Here is a 13,191-nt window from a genome sequence, read left to right on the forward strand (position 1 = left end):
GGTTGAGAGTCTGCCTGCCGATGCAGGGGACACGGGTTCGTGCCCCGGTCTGGGAAGATCCCACATGCCGCGGAGCGGCTGGGCCCGTGAGCCATGGCCACTGAGCCTGCGCGTCCGGAGCCTGTGCTCCACAATGGGAGAGGCCACAACAGTGAGAGGCCCGCATACCGCAAAAAAAAAAAAAAAAAAAAAAAAGATGCCACATGGTGCAACTAAGACCCGGCGCAGCCAAATAAATAAATAAATAAATATTTAAAATATATAAAAAAATAAAGTACGCAGCACAATCATGAGTACAAAGTTAGACCTTACTAAATGGAGCTATTATTATTATCACCATCATTATAATCCATTCAAACCCTTCTGATGTCTAGAAGAGGATCCTGAGGAAGGTAAGGTGATTTATCCCCAGGAAATTAATCTTGAGTGATCCAGTAGTTACTGGCCCTGCTAGACAATGACTATATTGAAAGCAGTAATATAGCAAGTGGCTGACTTAGGGGCAGAACTCAGATCTACTGATTCGCAGGCCAGAGCCTGAACACATGCACCACATCGGCACCACATACTGTTAAATTTCTCATTGCATAGTCATTTTTTTTCCCAACCGCGTCTTAAGTCCATGAAAAGTAGGGACCTTGTGCTTCTGAAGTTCCTCCAGAGTGTAGCACTTCATAGGTACTAGATAAATATCTGTTAATCGGCTGATAGTTTGCAAAGATCACAGCTGATTTTCAAGGCAACAGGTTTCTATGTCATAGCTGCTTCTTCCCCATGCTACCACGTCCTTATAATTTTGGAAAACTCATCCAAGGGGGACTCGTGCTAATGTGCCGTCAGAGGGAAACATTCCACCCTGTTTTGGAAGGAAGCTATAGATTGCTCCAGATTGTAGACACAATAATTAGAGACACTGGTAATTTGACTGATGCTCTAAAGCCCCAAAGCACTCACTGAAGACACCTTTGTCCCTGCAGAGTAGATATTTTGTCACTACATGTCAAAATGGCCAAGCTGCCTTTTGATGGGGCTGCTGGTTCCCATAGACCAGATATGAGGGTCCAGATGACAGTCCACCAAATCCATCATCAGAAGGGAATGTGGCACCATCCCTTCTGAAAGCCGAGTGTGTTGGGCAGATCACTGGCTCTATATATTTTAATAAATGCTGCTGTGATTTTTATTGTCTTGTGCAGTGCTGAATATGTTTCTCATAAGTTAGCCTTTAGGTAAACCACCATGGCCTACATGTTTAATTCAGATCTTTATTTTCTGTTTCATAAACCCTTTTAATCTAACATCACTGTAAAAATCCAAATGAACGTACCTGATGTTCTGCTGGTACTAAACTTTCCAGGCTAGACTTTTACAGTCAATATTGGGGTCACCACAAGAGCACAAGAGAGTATGGGAAGTGCCTGGGATATAGTTCTTGCCCTAGCAACTGACGCCCTCTCGTTGCTTCATTGAATTTTTCCTGTTCTTGACCTCTGCCCTTGTTTTCAGTAATATTGGTCTAAGGAGATGAATAAATGGCCCGGTCTATAAAGAAAGGGGAAAATTCTGGCTTTGGCCAAAACTCCTTCAGGGGATTAAAGATATGAGGGGTAGACAGTGAGGGGAACCTTAAGACCAATCACATGAATAGAGACAGGTGTTCCTTGGGGGCTCCAGGACACAGGAGTCCACTCTGGGTCTGGGACTGAGCCCTGCCTGCCCCACCATCCCCACCAGGGGACATACTCCTTTCTAGAATCTGCAAATCCATCCCTCACTTCCCATGGCCTACTCAGGGCCTCTGAAGTTGGGGATCGTTAATGGGCGTGACACATGGCCCACATTTTCTGTGACACGTCACTGTTCACCACTTTTTCAAACACTTCCTGTGTAAACTTTGCACAGGACCCTGAGGACCCTGTCTGGATATGCATTGCCCAAAACAGTCACGACAGATGGCTACGGAGCAGTTAAAATGTGGCTAGTCCAAACTGAGAAGTGCTGTAAATAAAAAACAAACATCACATGTTGACAACACAGTACCAAAACAAAAAAAGAATGTAAACTATGTCAATATTTTTTATATTGATTACATGTGGAAATGATAATATTTTGGATGCACTGGGTTAAATGTTTTATTAAGATTAATTTCCTGTTTCTTTTCACTTTTCAAAATACGGCTATGAGAACATTGAAAATTACAAATGTGGCTCGCATTATATTTCTATTGGAGGGCACCACTCTAGACAATTATCAGAGAGGTTGTTTCCATTCAAGTACATATCAATCACAACTCTCAGCTCCTCATCACACTGGGAATGAAATCCATGCTCCTACCTGTGAGGTAGAGAGGTAGACGATGCTGAGCTACCTGGGCTCTGCTTACCTCTCCAGCCTCAACCAGCCTCCCTCCGGTTGCTCACTTCAGTCACGCTGGCATCTTTCTCAGAATCTCCGGGTTTGCACCAGGCTCAAGGGCTTTGCAGGCTGTTCTCACTATCTGAGATACTTTTCCCCCGTATGTTTTCATCATCTGAGTCTCATCTCAAATGTCACCTCCTCAGAGAGGCCTTCCCTTCCCTACAAAGAGGTCCACGTCCTACTCCCTGGAATCTGTTTTTATCTTACAAGGCAAAAGAGAATTTCCAGATATGATGAAGTTAAGGATTTTGAGATGAGAATATTATCCTGGATTATCTGAGCAGACCCAAAGTCATCAGAGGGGTTCTTATGAGGAAAAAAAGGAGCCAAGAGAGTCAGAGTCAGAGAAGGCGATGTGATGACACAAGCAGAGGTCAGAAAGATGCAGGGCCTAGTGCCAAGGAATGCAGGCAACCTCCAGAAGATGGAAAAGGTCAGAAACGGATTCCTCCCTAGAACCTCCAAAAGGAACACAGACCTGCCAACCCATTTTAGACTTCTGACCTCCAAAATTATAAGACAATAAATTTCTATTGCCTTAAGCCAAAATAATTGTGGTAATTTGTTACAGTAGCAATAGGAAACTAATACACATCCTCATCTGAGACGATGTAGCACCCAGCCCCCAGCTCCTCTATTTCATTCTTCTAGGTTATTTTTTCCATATCATTTACTGCTATCAGACTCTGCCCTTTGAACTAGTGCCTGACACATAGTCGATGCTCCTTGGCATGAATAAATGGTTGATGAATGAATGAATAAAAGAATGACAGACAACTGGCTATGGGAATGATTTACTTTTGGGACTTCCCTGGTGGTCCGGTGGTTAAGAATCCGTCTTGCAATGCAGGGGACACCGGTTTGATTCCTGGTCGGGGAACTAAGATCCCACATGCCGAGGGGCAACTAAGCCCACGTGCTGCAACTAGAGAGCTCTCGCGCCACAACTAAAGAGCCTGCGCATTCTGGAGCCTGTGTGCCACAACTAGAGAGCTGGGGTGCCGCAGCTTATGATCCCACGTGCTCTGGAGCCTGTGCACCACAACTAGAGAGAAGCCTGCGTGCCGCAACGAAGAGCCCACGTGCCGCAATGAAAGATCCTGTGTGCTGCAACTAAGACCCGATGCTACCAATAAATAAATAAACAAATTTTAAAAAGGATTTACTTTCAACCAAATGAATAACATCTGAACATTTTTAGAGAAAAATTACACCCAAGTAGATGAAATGAAGAACACCGATAGATAACTGGAGCGTGCTTACTACTGACAGGGTACCATGATGGTGCTGCAGAGATACAAAGAATCCACTAATCCTATTCCTCCTACAGTCTCTGTAGAGAGACATGCACATGATAAAACAATGACTGGCGGGTGTGCTGAAAGGATGGGATCAAATGACTGGTGGGGCATTAGGTATAAAAAGTGGTGTGTTGGCAAACCAGCTCTCAAAACAACAATAATGACAACAGAGGCCTGATCTGTAGCGCTTGCCAATTTCTGTGGTGTAAATACCCCTACAATGACTGATTTCAAGCTACCATTATAATGTTTCTGAACGTGGCACTGGGAAGAGCTGTACACAAGCAGGGTCTTGTTTAGAGGCGGGATTTCAACTGGATGTAAAAGTGTTGGTGGGCTGGGGCTGGCCTCAGGAGGGGACAGGAGGCCTGCTGCACACAAAGGCAAGAATCTCTTCAGGGCTGGCAAAGTGGGGTCAATGGTCCTTGTGGTTCCAGTGGGTTTCCTGTCCTTGAGACAAACAGAAAAAAGCAACTAACAGAACTCTCCCAGAAGAGGGCTGCCTTGAGAGATGCCGGAGCAGAGAATCTTATTGCCAGGAGGACTGGGATGATACTCCAGCCCAGCACTAATTTAATGAGATAGGGTAGAGCTAAGATCTCAGGCAACCAACGGTGAGGGACGAGCAGTGAACTGTCTGTGTTCGCTGACCTGGGTATAGGACACCCAGACCCGAACAGGGCTGATGCCCTCACTCATTCTGCCTCTTGTACATTTGTTCGATTGATATCAATATAACATGCATGCAGCTTTCCGCAGTCCTAGCCTAAACATGAGCTGTCAAGTGAACTTGGGACAATCCACCCAAGGTTCTCAAAGTAACCGTTCCTAAAATCTCCATCCTCATCCAGGCATCATCCCCTGCAATCTGTTAAGGCTGGGAGATTTGGTTCTGAGGATCCCAGGGAGGGTATTTAAGAGGTTGGTGTATAGGGTCAGATGGTACCTGGATTCAAATCCTGACTCTGCCACTTCCCAAATAAGTGACAGTAGGGAGGTGTCTTGATCTCTCTAGGCTTTAGGGTCCTCATATGGAAAATGGGAATAATAGTATCTTTCTCAGACAGTTACGTGAGGATTACAAGATGCATAAAAATACACGCAGCACCATGCCTGGGGCATAGTAAGTGGCCGGTCAGTATGCACAATGATGGTGATAATGGTAAAAATCACGTATTTCTGTTTCTCCAGGTCCTGCCATCCAGAGCCACCCATCCACTGCCTTTGCTCTGAGAAGGAAGCCCTCTCCTCACACCCCTCGACACACCAAGTCTGACAGCCCTCACAGGCCCACGCCTTCCTTGTTGATCACTTTAAGAGCACGCATTTGCTGTGTACTGGGGAGATGTTTTCCTTGCTTTGGGTGTGTTTCAATGAAGGACAAGGATGAGGCCATTATGTGAACACAGGGGCAACAATGAAAACAAGACTGCTTTCTGAAAAGCACTAAAAAGCTTTCTTTTGCCTGAATGGCCATTATTTTCACTCTTTCTCCCTCACACAAAGCACGGGAGCACACTTCATTCAGGCTGTTGCCCAGTGAGTGGTGTGAAGACGTGGTACAAACAAAAGAAGTAACATATTGCTGTTGTCAGGTCTCTTGTTCCGTGCTCTGCGAGGTGGACCAAGCCTGCCCGCCAGTCACACTGCTTGAATCATCAGCAAGAACAGTGCACACATTTTTATATAAATATAAAAACCATACATAATCCCTGACATGGTTACATGATGATTTACGAGCGGGAGCTGGATTTCAAAAGTCGGCAGAACATAAAAGCGCAGTGTTCTTCTAAGACGTTGGCACCTTATCATCCCCTTTGACAATTTTAAGCGTCAATCCTGCCACCTGGGAAACAGCGTTCCTCTTGCCCCCGAGGAAGAAGGCAGGATTGCTCGATTCCTGATGCACCCGGGGCCCTGGGCATGCATGTGAGTGGCTGGGAGGGTTGGCAGCCTCGTGCCTGGAGCCGGGCTCAGGGGGAGGGGTGGTAGTTTTGAGGTACTTGGGTATTTATTGGGGTGTTCTAGGTCTCGGCTGTCCAAATCACACATACTCAGAGTTTTCTGAAGATAAAAAGCAATGTCAAATAGGGGGAGGAAGTAAATTTGGTATTCTGCAAGCTTTCCTTTATTGAGGACAATTCAGTGACTTTGGTTAAAGGCTCTGTGTGTGCGATTTTTCTTCCTCACAACAGTTTTCCTCTCTCCAACCTTTGTCAACAAGATCACTGTGTCAACCAGATAGAAGTTCGAGAACTTTTCTTCTGCATCACTGGACGGTTCTGAAGAAGGGGGAAGTGGTTTCTGATAATGTCTCCTCCCCCTGAGGGCCAGGGCTCTACAACATTTCCCATGAGGTTTCCCCAGGGTCCAGCATGTGCCAACACTGTATTTGCTGAGTGAACTGTTGAAAGATCAACATCATTGTGGCATTTTTCTGATTTCAGTCTCTATGGACCCCTGCCCCAGCTACTTGAACCTCAGTGGGGAGCCTGTCCCTACGTGATTCAGCCATAACAGTGTCACCTTTAAGAACCCCATCCTAGATGTTCTTACAGAACACCCGCCATGGGCCCAGCACCGGGGAGTGCGTGATACACGGGCAACGTTACCCATGTTTGGGGGCCTCCAGGAGACTATCACTGTAAAGCTTTGAGCCTCCCCGGCCCATCCCCACCTGGGGTCCAGGGTTTGATGCATGGAGCAGCCCGGCAGCATGGCTCCCCTGCTTACTAGCTGTCTGCGACCCCTGACAGGTTTATAACGTGTATACTGTGCATAAGTTCCAGTCGCTCATTTATAAAATGCAGACAGCAACACCCAACTCCCAGGTGTGTTGTGAGGATTTGAAGAAACCATGTATAAAGCACCTGACACAGGGCCAGCCCACAGTAGGTGCTTAGGAAATTCTGATGGCCAAATTCTCTTTGACAAGTAGTAAAAAAAATCTATCTCAGAAAACAAGATGAACATGCAGAAAGTCATCTGGGAACAGGACAGAGTCAGTAACTAATAAAGAATGAAATAGATGACAAGCTCTTTGGTGTGGGCTAAGCTGTCTGTAGCCCGGAGGGGGAACGAAGGTGCTGGATGAGCCTGTAGCAAACAGCTTCTCGGAGGACACAAACCTGAGAAAAGGAAACCCTCTTGCACTGTTGGTGGGAATGTAAATTGATACAACCACTAGAGAGAACCGTATGGAGGTTCCTTAAAAAACTAAAAATAGAATTACCATATGACCCAGCAATCCCACTACTGGGCATATACCCTGAGAAAACCATAATTCAAAAAGACACATGCACCCCAATGTTCAGGGCAGCACTATTTACAACAGCCAGGTCATGGAAGCAACCTAAATGCCCATCAACAGACAAATGGATAAATAAGATGTGGCACATATATAAAATGGAATATTACTCAGCTATAAAAAGGAACGAAATTGGGTCATTTGTAGAGACATGGATGGATCTAGAGACATACGGAGTGAAGTAAGTCAGAAAGAGAAAAACAAATATCGTATATTAATGCATATATGTGGAACCTAGAAAAATGGTACAGATGAACTGGTTTCCAGGGTAGAAATTAAGACACAGATGTAGAGAACAAACGTATGGACACCAAGGGGGGAAAGCAGCAGGGGGTGAGGTGGTGGTGTGATGAATTGGGAGGTTGGGATTGACACGTATATACTGATGTGTATAAAATGGATGACTAATAAGAACCTGCTCTTTAAAAAAATAAATAAAATAAAATTCAAAAATTCAAAAAAAAAAAAAAAAAACAACGAAATTGAGTTATTTGTAGTGAGGTGGATGGACCGAGAGTCTGTCATACAGAGTGAAGTATGTCAGAAAGAGAAAAACAAATACCGTATGCTAACACATATATATGGAATCTAAAAAAAAAAAAAAAAAAAAAGATGGTTCTGAAGAGCCTAGGGGCAGGACAGGAATAAAGATGCAGATGTAGAGAATGGACCTGAGGACACAGGGAGGGGGAAGGGTAAGCTGGGACAAAGTGAGAGAGTGGCATGGACATATATACACTACCAAATGTAAAATAGCTAGCTAGTGGGAAGCAGCTGCATAGCACAGGGAGATCAGCTCGGTGCTCTGTGACCACCTAGAGGGGTGGGATAGGGAGGGTGGGAGGGAGAGAGACGCAAGAGGGAAGAGATATGGGAACATATGTATATGTATAACTGATTCACTTTGTTATAAAGCAGAAACTAACACACCATTGTAAAGCAATTACACTCCAATAAAGATGTTAAAAACAAACAAACAAACAAAACACCTGAGATGGAACTTGAGGAAGAGGCTTAAGTGACTGTGGTTCCCCTTGAATAATAAGAGTTCTGGGGCAACGAAATACGCCGATTGGAAAAAAAAACTCCAAGTGCCAGATTTATCTCATGGGATCATGAGGGTAAAATGAACATGAGAAAGAAACATGGGCTGGGCCAGGTGGCACAAAGGTCCTGTTCTGCAAACAGCATTTCCCCCTGAAAGGTCACCCATAATATCTTTTGTGTCTCTAACGGTGGCAATTAGTAATGCCCCCAGCTTAGCATCAAGAGCATTGCTTTATGAAGGGAATCAGATACACTCAATCTCTCAGAGTTCAGGGTGTGTGTGGAGGGAACCAGGAAGATTCATGCTGTACATGCTTCCAATTAAAAACACAGACAGAGGAAAAAGCAACACGAATGTCACAGAAAAGAAAGTGCTGCCACCCACACGTGGCCTAAAGGTCACTGCGCCTCTGCCTTGGCCATTATCTCCAGCCGCAAAGGTCAGGGGGGCTGTCTGCATTTCTGGGGAGTATGTTGGCTTTCATGAGGACTCAGAATGACTATGGCTCTGACACCGAAATTAGTGATAAGCTCTGAGGAGAAGACGATAATAGAGAAATGGAGTGACTGTAACCTTTTCCACCATCTCTCTTGTCGGCTCCATGAAGCAGCGTCACAAGGCATAAAACGAGAAGCTTCCACATTCTACAAAAGACTACAAGGCTTCGGACTTAAGTGGGTAGTGCAGCAAATGGCTATACTATTGTCAACAAGAAGACACCGAAGAAGAAGGAGAAAGCAGCGATTAAAACATCTTGTGACACCACCTTGTTGTGGAAACAGGCTCACTGTATAGTTGGACAGGTCTTGATACAATAATGCAGGGCGTTTACCACGTGGTTCTAGGAAGAGTGCAATCACTGTGGCCCAGCACGGGCAACAGTACCCCTATGTCACTGCAAAAATTTCAGGAATTTAAACGTAGATGAACTGGAAGGACACTGGACCTGGAGTCAGATAGACCAACATTCAAACCTCAGTTACAGTCCACATGTGATGGGCAATTTATATCATCTTTTATCATTCCTGTACTGTGAATACAGTGTTTATCTGGAAAGTTGTAATGGGCTGAATATCTACAGCTTAAGGTCCTAGTGAAGATTAAGTGATGGAAGCGTACTTTATAAATGATCAGGTACGATACAAATACAAATCATAATAATTATTATTATTAGCTAATGATAATGCCCACTCTGAGGTAATCCCTGTACACACTGAGGTAAGGCTGCTTTTCTATATTAGACACTCCTAGGAGAGAGGATTTTCTGCTGTTGATGACTAAATGCTATCTAGGAAATGCTACACACACAACTATTTAGATGGGATGATACATAAAACACAAGAAGAAAAGTAAACCAAGGCACATAGCACATATATGATGTATGGCTGAATGTGGCCTTCGGTGGGTGGGTATCAGAAACAAAATTAGCAACCTGCAGCCCTTCGGCTAAGCTTCCTAGCAACAGAAACACACAAATAACAAACACAGTAAAACTGGTCCCTCCAAGTGTGGTCTATCTAAAGGTATTTGGCATTTTGCAACTCATCCAGTAATGAAGAATCTGATGTTTAAACCTGCAAAGTATAGAGAATAAAGCAGGAACGATAGTTTGGTAGTTTAAAGTATTTGTCCCCTTTCTTACCTGAAGGAAATCAATTGTAGTATCAGTGACACTCCCAAACATAGAGAATCACCCAACATAGCAACCAGGATTTTCTTTCTAAAGTTCTGAACTTGACCCCGGTAAATACATCTGGAAAAGACGCTTGTAGAAGTTTTGAGCATAGCATAGTAATCCAAAAGTAGCTGACTCGGGCTCAGGATCTGGGGCAGAGCTTAAGATCACATTCGTCTGTGTGACTGACCACACTGACGATGCTGCTGGCACTAGCTGCTTTATTAGCCTGCATGTAACTCATCGGTAAGACATGGGAGAAATCTGTTCTTTCAAGTTTCCTGGAGCACTGGCTATCAAAGGAATGAGATGTCTCCCAGCCTTTCATGGTGCAAACGAGAGTGAGAGAAAGACAGCCTAGCAGGGCTGCGAAAATTTACAATCGACTTTTATGGTAACGTGGAAACCACGTGACAGACTGTCTACGCGCCTGCATAACTTCTGATTCATTCCTCGGCGCTTCTTCTGTCTATAGCTACAGGGAACCGTACTGAGGAGAGAAGCAATGCTCGTCAGGGGCAAGATTTTTTCACTTGACATATATGGATTCCTTATCTTTCCCATCCCCCTTGCCAAAGGAATCCATACTTAGGGCATAAGATGTTTGTGCCTTCACCAGATTTTCCAACGGGTCTTTGCCACTCTGCTCTAACCTGTCCCCTAAAAGTTAAGAATCAGCGCGGTAGAATTCCACCCGGTGGAACTGGTCAGATTTAGTGATATAATTATGAAGGAGGGCACCAGCAGAAATTGATGCAGAGTTATGTTTGGGTTTTTTTTTTTTTTTTTGAAATTTCAGAGTTACGTTTGAGTTTACGCTGCCATGATTCTCCCGTCATGCAGGTAGACTGTAATTCCAGTTTTGGAGGACAAACGTGTGGTGTCTTACATTTTATCGCTTATTCTTCTGCAAGGTTTGGTTATTAAAAAAACTTCTTCCTGTATTAAATCTGAACTGCAAATAACTAAAATGCAGATTTCTGGGCTGATTCCATGCATATTGAATCAGGAATCCTGATGAAGGGCCTGGGAATCTTAAACTTTTAGCAATATCAAGAGATCCTTAAACCCACTGAAGGTAAATATGGCTGCATGATTCCTCCTCACCAACCACAGCCCTTAAAAGGTCTGAAGGTCATCACCACCAACCCAGGAAACCCGTCAGGTGGAGAAGTAAATTATGGGAGATGATGAGAAAAGCTAGGGTAAGACTCCCTTCCTGGCACCCTTGAGGCCACAATTAAGTGACATGGTAGGTTTTGTATATTAAGGAGGAAGACCCCCCCCCCCCCCCAGAGGCCTCTCACTACTCAATATCTTATTTCCCTCCCAACTCTCTCCCTGGCAATAACATCCTATGTATTCACACTGACCAAGTCTCCCTTCGACCAACAAGTCACCTATTAAGGTAGAAGGTCTGGTAGCAGATCCCCTGAATGGAGAGCCATCCCTGATCTGCAGAGTTACTGACTTTAAAATTTTTGTTTTAGAACCAGAAAGGTCCCTAGATAATACCTAAATATTAATTGAAAAAGACAGATTTTGGAAAAGTCAGTGATGCAAATGAATTGGTAATTTTACAACTTGGAAAATACATATGTATAGAATTTTACATTGTGTCTGGATCGAGGGGAAAGAACAGAGTATCCTGTAAAGTGTGAAGACAGACTAGTCCTGGAAATTGCATGTTTATTTCAAATAGGGTAACAGAGAAAGTGCTGTCCCTTTTAGAACACAGCGAATTGGCAAAGTTTGAGGTATCATTTCAGAGGTGGAGGACAGAGAGCCTGGCATCAGAGGAGTGTACAGGGTAAGAAAACAAGAGGGAAAAGGGATGCTATTCTGTCTGTAGAGGAGCTTGGAAGAAGGCTCAGAGCAGAGATCAAATGATTGGATAAACTTTGAGCAAATGTGCCAGAAGAGGAAAGAGGAGGAATAATGGAAGAACATCAGAAAGACAAAGGAAACTCTTATTCCTAATCTGAACACTGAGAAAGTGATGGCTTCATTCATTCATTCATTCACTCTTCATTCAACAAACATTTAGTGGGAATACATCCAGGGGTAAATGACATATGGCTGCTGCCCTCAGCCAGAAAAATAATGAAAGACATTTTCATTACAGTGGGGCAAGGGCTATGATTCATGGAAATTCAGGGACATACAGGCGAAGTGTGAGCACAGACAGAACGTGTTGGGGGAGAGCTTTCTAGATAAGGTGGCACCCCCCTGAAGCTTGAAGGGAAACAATGGGCAGAGATTTCAATCACAGGGGGAGCAACCCAGGAGTTGGACTGACCATGGAGAAGCCCGAGACTGAAATTCTCTTTGCTTGTGCCCTCAACATGGAAGTAATGTGTCATATATGAGTCTTTGCTCTCTTCACCTTGAGCACCCCATTGACACAACCTGCCAGAGTCTGGAATACAACCAGTGGTTTTCACTCGGCCAAAAGTTACCGATGTTGCTTTCTGGGTATTTGTAGCTGAAGGTATGCCCGTTTCTGTCCAGTGTAAACAGAGGAACTAAGCTGGCATCAAGACAGAACATGGTAGCATGTAGCCAAGGAGAAGGTCTGCCTGGCTGCTGAATACACCCTGCAAAATGGCACACAGGTGCTATCATGCAGCTATCGACTTCATCAGCGCGACAAACTGAAGTGTGTTGACAGCTGCAGTGAAACACACTCCGAGTTAAACATAATTAAGCAACATGATTAGCACTGAATAGAAGCTGGCAGCGAAGAACTCTGGTTTCCAAGCCGAAATGACATGATCACGGCCTTTTACAGCTGGGAAGAGGTCTTACAGATCACAGACAGCATCTCCATTTCACAGAGAGAAGTGAAGTGAAGGCGGAATGGACTGCAATGGACTGCAGAATGATATAAGAAGCTCTATAGCCTCAGGGTAAGAGTGGGGACTCTGAGATCAGAAAGTGTGGGGTTTGCATCCTAAGTTTGGAATTCACTGACCTCAGGAAGTTCTTTAGCCTCTCTCAGCCTCTTTGAAACCTGGATTGTTGTGAGGGTGGACTAAAGATTACCGCAGGGCCGGATCGTGTATGACAGAAGGTCAGAACACTGTATTCATATCCTTGGACCACCACTTAGGAGCTGTGGCTTCCTGGGCCTCAGTTTTTCCACCTGTTAAATGCGGATAAGAATGCTGGTTCCTGCCCTAATTACTTGCCAGTGCAAGGCTTCAAAATGAGAGCTGTGTAAGTTTCTAAGTAAATTGTTGCTGCTACAGTATGGCAAGGTATGTTCTGGGCCACCCTACTGGTTAGTGGGCAGGCAAGGCCAGATATACGCAGTAAAAGAGAAAGACCACGTGAGATTTTTTTGAGTACCTGTTGGATTGCAATGCTTGGACTCCCCCTATCAGATCAGAGTTTGATGGGACGGTGTGGAGCTCAAATGTGAGAAGAGACCTGCAAGTAT

The sequence above is a fragment of the Pseudorca crassidens genome, chromosome 1 (genome assembly GCF_039906515.1).
Source record: "Pseudorca crassidens isolate mPseCra1 chromosome 1, mPseCra1.hap1, whole genome shotgun sequence".
Classification (NCBI taxonomy): domain Eukaryota; kingdom Metazoa; phylum Chordata; class Mammalia; order Artiodactyla; family Delphinidae; genus Pseudorca; species Pseudorca crassidens.